This window comes from Varroa jacobsoni, unplaced genomic scaffold (assembly GCF_002532875.2).
Source record: "Varroa jacobsoni isolate VJ856 unplaced genomic scaffold, vjacob_1.0 scaffold_40, whole genome shotgun sequence".
Classification (NCBI taxonomy): domain Eukaryota; kingdom Metazoa; phylum Arthropoda; class Arachnida; order Mesostigmata; family Varroidae; genus Varroa; species Varroa jacobsoni.
The window spans coordinates 232699-240682 of record NW_019212942.1 but is presented as its reverse complement, the minus strand read 5'-3'; the positions used below and the strand labels follow the sequence as shown (position 1 = coordinate 240682).

The following is a 7984-nucleotide window of genomic DNA, read 5'->3' as shown; positions in this document are numbered from 1 at the left end:
TAACCAACAATAAAAATATTTTTTATGCGATGCCTGTAGCTTTCTAACCGGTCGTACTCAGCATCACTACTAAATCTTTCAAGTTTTAGAGATACTCATTTCTAGGATGACCTGTGAGCGGACTGAACCGAAAAAACACTGCACCTTTTTCGCTCACGGCTTACAAACAAGTACAAAGATATCCGACGTTCGGACTCGGTAGATGGGTTTGACCTATCACCAATTAGTGGCCGAACAAATAAGCCTAGCTGTAATGTAATGCAACTACCGTTTCGCTATGCTAAATCCGTCGGACAAAAAACAGAACTAAAAAAGTGCGGTGTCGATTACGATCTCATACGCGGTCGAAATTTCCACGAGCGGAGAAAATACAATATTCCAGTTAGCATATATTATACATCAAAAAAAATATACTATCTTTGCGTTTTACAGCGCCCACACTGGGCGTCGACGATATTAAGCTGATTATCATGACAATGTTTATTATATACACACACACATACACATATGTACTGCAGCTAAGTTTCACGCAATTCTTTTTTGCCCAATTTTCGCGCCATTTGCAATATCCGAATCTATCAGCAACGTTCAAACCAGACGGACAAAGGGGCGACGAATTCTTGACTGTTTTTTTGCTCCCCTTTCTTTAAGACAGACTTATAGGCAACCGTACCGACCGATAAACATGCAACCAACGAAGCCACGGTCCCTCGCCGTGAGAAGCGCTTCGATTTGGCATAAAACGGTTTCTCCTTTTTGATGACTACGTGAAAATATTGCCCGGCGTAAATACGATTATTTTCACCTTATGCCGATTCCCGCAAGCGGCCACTTGAATCTAGTCAATCATCCTTTAGCTTCTTACTCACATTCGCACGAGTCCAATAGCTGGCTTTATTCAATGCTAGTAGCAGTAGCAGAAACAAAAATATGCTACATGTTAAAGAAAAACAATAGAAAACGAAGAATACTGTTTTTACTGCGCGTAGAAGCTACGACATGAGCTACCTGTATGTCTATGGTAATTTCATAGCCTCGACGATACCAGTAGTGAGACACATTGGACGCGTGAAACAATAAGAATTGCCCAGTTATAAATGTCCGCATTTTGGCTGGACTTACACCTTTATCGTAACGTGACGCGATGGAATCATAAACGAGCTATAGATATAGGACAGTAAAAAACTAAGCACCGACGTAGTATCAGTTTTAAACAGACTACCAGAGCTAAACACCACCATAGATTGGAGAGACTAACATGATTTAACTATATGTATTTTCTTACAAAGGACGTGTGTGTCACGAACTAAGTTGTACCTTTTTTGCGATTTTGATGGTATAAGACTTTTATACAGTTTGCTATTTGGAGCATTTTTCTGCTAGCGCTAGCTAGGTTAAGGGGAACCGCTGGCCTCTGCGCCACCAACGAGGTATTAACAAGTTGACCCCCGTTAGCGCATAGATACTCACTATTCTCAATTTATTGCGATATGTTATTATTATTATTTTATAGAGCAAGGGCAGGTTTTATGCACGTTTACCGTCGTGTGTGTCTTTGCCAGTCGTGAGTTTGCAAAGCAAGTCTTCTATACGAAGTACATGTAAAATAAGTAGGAAACATGTTTCATGTGTGCATTTTCTTCCTTAGCCGTCTCGGTCTGTTCTTTTACAAACAGACTAAGATATCAAATCGAACAAATATGCGTTCAACAGGGAAGCGATCCGAAATTGAAAGTGGGCTTTGTAAGATACTTTGACTTCTAGGCCGGCGGAAAAAATGTATACATGGTAGCTTGGACGTTCCGAGCAATATGCTATTCTCACTCGATTCCATTAACTTGCCGCCAAACGATTGCTGAGAACAAGATAGCCATAGCTATTTCGACTTCGACCCGCTTGCGATGATTGATTTACATAATTCTGTGTTGAAAATAAAGATTATTCAATGTATTCCTGATAGGTGCTAACCACTTACTAACGATCAGGCGTTACACAGTCCACAAAGAGCTTATACGATAGCCGGCATAATTCAGCCATATTCTGAGACTATCAAAATTAACTTACCCAACTGTAGTTAAGAGCAAAGGTGTATTCATCCACAAACCGCTTTGAGTGATCGAACAGTTCAGTCCTATGTGAAACTTGCTCTGAGTCAGCAAAATTGCCGTTGAAGTTTATCATGTGGCTCTTAGCTGTGTTCTCTCGGTGTTAACGCACTAGAATAGGACTGCAGGATTATCGGCCCTACATAATTATAGAATCACCTTAAAAATCCGCCTCCCACATGAGACCCCACATGAGTTGACGACATGCTCTGGTCACATTAATCTAAGCAGCTAGCTTCCCCCTAGGAAACCGTTGAGCGTCTGTGGACCGATAAAGCAAAATGCACAAGAATAGACTGCGTGAATGGATACGTGCCTTATGCATAAACAATTGACCCCGTGCAATTCCGAGGCGCTAACTGGTTCGTTTCGGAAATATAAATCGCCCCCTCGGACTCGGCCTTGGCCTAAATAATCGCTGCTGTTAATACTGCCACGTCAACAATTGCAATGAAAACTTGGTTCTAAAGGAATCGCAAGTACTGAATATTGAGCTAGCTAGTGACTACATTGAATGCGCTAAGAGTATGCTGTTCCTATCAGATATGATATGTGGGAGTTTATCTTAAAGTACATATTCATCTTCGTCTATTGCAGCTAAACATACAGGCATGTTTATTGAGTGGTATCACGTGTCTGTTAATAGATGGGGCCTTTGTATTATCTAATACATGCAATAGGAATCTAATGTGGTATTTAAAAGTGTGAATAAAATGAAGATGCCTCCATTAAGACTAGCATAAATCCTATAGAGCAACTATACGTCACGTTGTTGCCGTTGTTCCCTGAATATGATTGTCGCTATCCTGCATACGGCTGTTTGTTTTCATTCCATGGATGAGGCTTGTGTTTGGGAAAGAGAACATCAAACAGTAACCAGTCGATCCTTTTCCGAAATCAGTCGCAGCGAGTACTATTTCCTAGCTATTTGAGTCGCGTTAAACCTAAGAAAGTGTCTTAAATGTATTAAATAACTGTCTCGATAGCGAGACATGGTAGGCGACTCCTCATGACGACTGTCAGGCGAAGGCGAGTGACGGACCGGACAAATTGTGCCTACATGGACGATTCGATGCTGTCCGCTGTTGCTGCCGCCGCTTTTGCTGCTGCTGCCACTACTACTGTTGCTGTTGACAACGAACCGATGGAGGGTTTGAGAAAAGCTCTCCATTTTTTCCCCCCTCTTTTTTTTCGTGACAGCCGATGACGAGTGAATCTGGAAATGAACAAAATGGCAGAACGTAAATGATATAGTCCGATTGTTGGTGGCCAAACCCATTCATTCACTTACTCACCCATTCTTCTGATGATATTTTGGTGATTTTGACTGCTGAGGTCGGCCGGGAATTGCGTGCACTCGCACCGTTCAATAAATGCAACGAAGTCTGTTCATAGTGCGTTTTTACTGAGCCTATTGACGTTTGATATTTGATGATTTTTCATGTTTGGCTAGTAAATTTTTGCTAGGGGAAGACACGAAGCAACGTTACATCCGGTCCTTTATGGCTATGTTACAATGCTATAAAGTACAACTGAAGTTTGCTTCAACGGTGATCATAGGTAGACGCGAGTTGCTAGCGTGCTTTTTACTACTTCAGACCTTGTCTATTCCTTTTTTAGGCGAAAGAAATATTATAAGGGTTGAATAGCCATGTGACGGGAATTGTGTTTACCTCTTTATCCCCGTATATTGTAAAAAAACATCTATATATACATCACGGAGCATTTACGTCATGAGACATGGATGAAGGGACGCACAGGGGGTCAAAGTGCTGCAAAAAAAACGCACACCTCGTACATTGCTGTTAAACACAAAATATAGCAATGAAGCTTTTTAAAAAATATATGATATATGGTGACTATTGTGAAGATGGGTGAAAGTGGTGCAGCGCAAAAGAGACTAGATGTCTCCTTCTAGCCTCTGGCGTTGCCGCCCGTCGTTTGAAAGCTGACGCGCATTAAGTGTGAGCAGGCCGTGGTAGTAGCTGGGCCGGCGAAATCGAAACAGCGACGAGCCCGAGTAGACTTGAAGTAACGGCATTCAATGGAACAGCCCAGATCTATACGCACTCACTTACGGGACAGAGGCTGACGGACAAAGAGGTCTTCATTCAAACCGTCATTCTCGCTTCTGCTAATGGCATTTACGGAAAGAAATCGAAAACAGAAAAGATCAGTAGCAGCAAAGAATCTAAAGGAAAGACAGCTTCTAGATAGTATGATATGGCAACTAGGGCAAGCTAGTAAACACTTACCCAGTTACCCATTTATCGGAATTGAGTGTCGCGTTCTGACCATGTAACTTTCCCTTTTTGCTTCTTTTGGGACGTCGATTGCCAAGCGATGATGCAGTGATTTCTCTCGTAGAAAATATAGAAACTCATTCGACAAAATATAGAAATTCAGATATTCTAGTAAGGCGAGCGTAGAGAATAGCACTGTTGGAGCAGAGCTGCTATCGTGCCCACATCAACGCCAAGGGGCGGGTTAAGTTTTTGCTATTTTAATGCAACGCAGTGTACTCTATCGGCGGATGCTGGAGAAGCGTTTATGGCTGTGGGCTTTAGGCCTTGGAGAACTTTCAAAATCGCGTTTAAGGTGGTGGGAAAACGATCTATAATTGATTTTAGCTCCTGGGATGAATTTTCAGGATTCGAGGGCATTTGCTTACTTCTCTAATTAGGTACATTTCTAGCCTTCCTGAATTAGCTAGGGTGATTAAGATTCAAGCACTTTACCACAAACGTATAACGATAATTATTGCTAGCAGCTACGAGGGCTTAAACTGCTTAAACTAGTAAATCTGAGCGCCGTCAAGATATCAGGAAATTTCGGCGACGTTTCCTCTAGTAAGTACAGTTTGTATTGTACGGTTAGATATATATATTGAATTTTGCCATACGAAAGCCCGCCGACCCGATACTATCGCCCTACAGAACTTTATCCGAACGATGCGCTTCAAGTTAATTTTGTGTGAATGTAACACATAGCTAGCCAGCTAGAACAGTGGAACATCGCTGACAGATACGATTCATAGTACGTGCACTAGTGAAAGAGAAATCACGAGTAAGAAGACGCGCGCGACTAGGCCGCCACATGTGGCAGCCATGTGAGGAAGGCCCGGCACTGCGGCGGAACGCCTCAGGATGCAGTGTTCACACTAAGTATTTGTCCTTTCCGCGTGTCTGTTCCTCTGCATGCAACGCGCATAAGCCTCATTTAGGCTTCGTCGAGCTTAGATTCCACTCAGGTAAAATTCGATCATGGACTAGACGATTCCCGTTGACTGAACCACGTCACTGCTTTATATATAGATGCAAGGCTACCTCAATTGTGTGCTGGGTAAAATACTTGGCATTTCTACTATTTAACTATGTCTTCTAGGCGTATACCGAGCTGCGAGCTTGCGGCTGGTCATGTTTCTGGATACTCGTCTCCCATGACGAATTTGTTGTTATATGGAGCAACAGATAGCGAAATTTTCAAATGGGTCGTAAATAGTTTATTCAGCGATAGATAGAATTGTTTAGCCTAACTTAATTTGCAAACTGTGATCTGCTTAGGTTTCATTTTGTCCATAGCAGAACGTCCGTAGCATCAGGCTGTTACTATTATTGAATTTTTTTTTTGATCGACGTTCTACCGTCACCTTAAAGTATTGTCAGCAGCTTTTCGATCCTCACAATGATGCCATCAGCATGCCTGTTAGGTTATGCGAAATAGTTCCACACATGCGCTGAGGACGAGAAAAGGCTTTATTGAGCCTTGAAGGAACGCTTCGGAAAAGTTCTGTTTGGTTGATTAGCTGGAAAATTGCTTCAGTATCGATTCGTTTTTTAGTAGAATTAGACTTAATACCCATTTAGGCTAGTCCAACGAGCTATGCTTGCGTTTAAGTGATACGACTAGCATGGGCCGCCATGCGAAATACGGAAACAGTTCGTCGTATATCGTAATGATCTATTGCTTATAGTAGTAATATCGAGCGTGAAAATAAAAATAACAGCCAGTGTGTATTGTCTTCATCACGCTTCACTAAAAGTTATTAATAGCCCGATCAGTTCTCACCGTATTGGATTTACTGACCTCTCCGGCTAGTAGTCTTTATCGTATGTAGATTTGAAATCAACCCATCCTTATAATTCCGACATTACCAGAAGACCTATTGTATACGGTTAGCATCGATACGCAAAGTAGCCTTCAGCAAAAAAGGTCCATTTTGAACTTCGCCCATATCGACAGCACGTCTCCTCAGGTGCCGCCGACACGTATCATAAAAACGGCTAAAATCTGAGCAAAAGCCGACTTTTATTGGCGATTAGATAAAATTCTGTCTACTTAGTTATCAAGTGTCACACGTAGAAATATTTTATTGCATATATGACCTAAATCTCAAAGTGAACGTTGAAGAACAAGGTATTCCAGTACCGTGAACTTTCATTGGTATCGATCCTAGTTAAGTAGAGCAGATATATATATGTCGTCTATACGAATTTTTCTTGTTTGGCACAAATTGTCAATAATTTTCTTGGCTATTTCGTATTCGCCTTTGGCTGTATTTCACCACAAGCGGTTTTTTTATTCAGGCCTAAATCAAATTCAACTCAATGACACCTGCGGTGAACTTGTCACAGAATTAACCATAGCTAGCCAATGCAATAGCATATTAACATCAACTTAACACAGCCAATATAAAACACGTATCCAAGACGTACGATGCGGTTCTCGAGTTCGGGGCTTCAATCTCCCTAGCAAAACAATTTAATGAGGTAAAAATAAGACAACATCATTATCGTGGCCCCTTCACGGAACGCACATGACCCTAACAAAACGCCGGCGCTTGCAATATAACGACCAAATTAATGCATATATGATATACATAGTCTTCCATGAATTTCTGTAGAAGATTGTTCGGCCAGGAGGTACGTTATCGGTTACGGCATTAATTCCGTAAATAACCTAAATCGCGATTGATTTACTGGGAGGCGATTACATTATGAGAAAATCGAATTGTTCACTTTAGATAAAGTAACGTGCCCAATGTGATTTGCAGAGGGGAGATCCCCAAGTCAACAAGTATCGAAGTTAGGTGGTTATACACCTGCCTCAATGCGAGGATCACCCAGCCTTATAGTGACTAAAGGGTCTTAGCGCGATATAGTTGACAATCAAGTCCCAATCCTCAATGTACTAATCCTGTTAGCAACATCTGTGTCAGGCCCCATGACATCAACCGAGTTACCAAAGTTGATGGAAAAATTGCGTGGTACGGTAAGAGCCTTGGGCAAACGTTTATGAAACGGTACGTTGCGTAAGCCTATTCGACAACCCATTCAATATCTCACGAACAGTAATTATACCTTGTAATAGGTTCCATAACACTAACGGCTTATCCAAGTATAAATCCGTCCGTGATTTCGACGACAAGGCTCCATGCAATAATCTATAGCGTCATAATTGTCACAGGTTATCATTCACTAATCAAATTAACCTTTGGCCGAAGTTGTGACGGATAGCAGAAGCACTATGCGAAGTTACAGTAATGTTATCTCAAGATAATTGCCCTTCTAATAAATAATAGCAGAAGATTCGCTCCGGGCATTCTTCCCGCACTCGAAACTAAAAGCAGTTGCACTTTTCCAAAGGCTGCCTTCATCCCTAACGCTTCGCAGCACTTATCGACCATTATTCCACCGCTGACATACCACGCGCCGCACCGACTTCCGCTACTCGACACAGGGCCACCGGAAGTCTACTTCGCAGAATACGTTTACATTGTGACTGATTTGCTTATATATGAATTTCTGCCTTCCATTTCTATAGACAGGACGTCGCTCTTTGCAGCTTCCCGACGCTCACTATGACGCTTTGATAGAAAG

General features: G+C 41.9%; 1 long non-coding RNA gene across 1 annotated transcript; it reads right to left on the bottom strand.

Annotated features, from left to right (window-relative positions):
• Nucleotides 1–2694: 2694 nt before the first annotated feature.
• On the bottom strand, nucleotides 2695–7850 carry LOC111260204 (uncharacterized). Its single transcript, XR_002680177.1, has 2 exons — nucleotides 7466–7850; nucleotides 2695–3321 (listed from the first exon to the last, which is right to left on the bottom strand). It is a non-coding gene; the product is annotated as an uncharacterized LOC111260204 (long non-coding RNA).
• Between the last annotated feature and the right edge of the window lie 134 nt (nucleotides 7851–7984).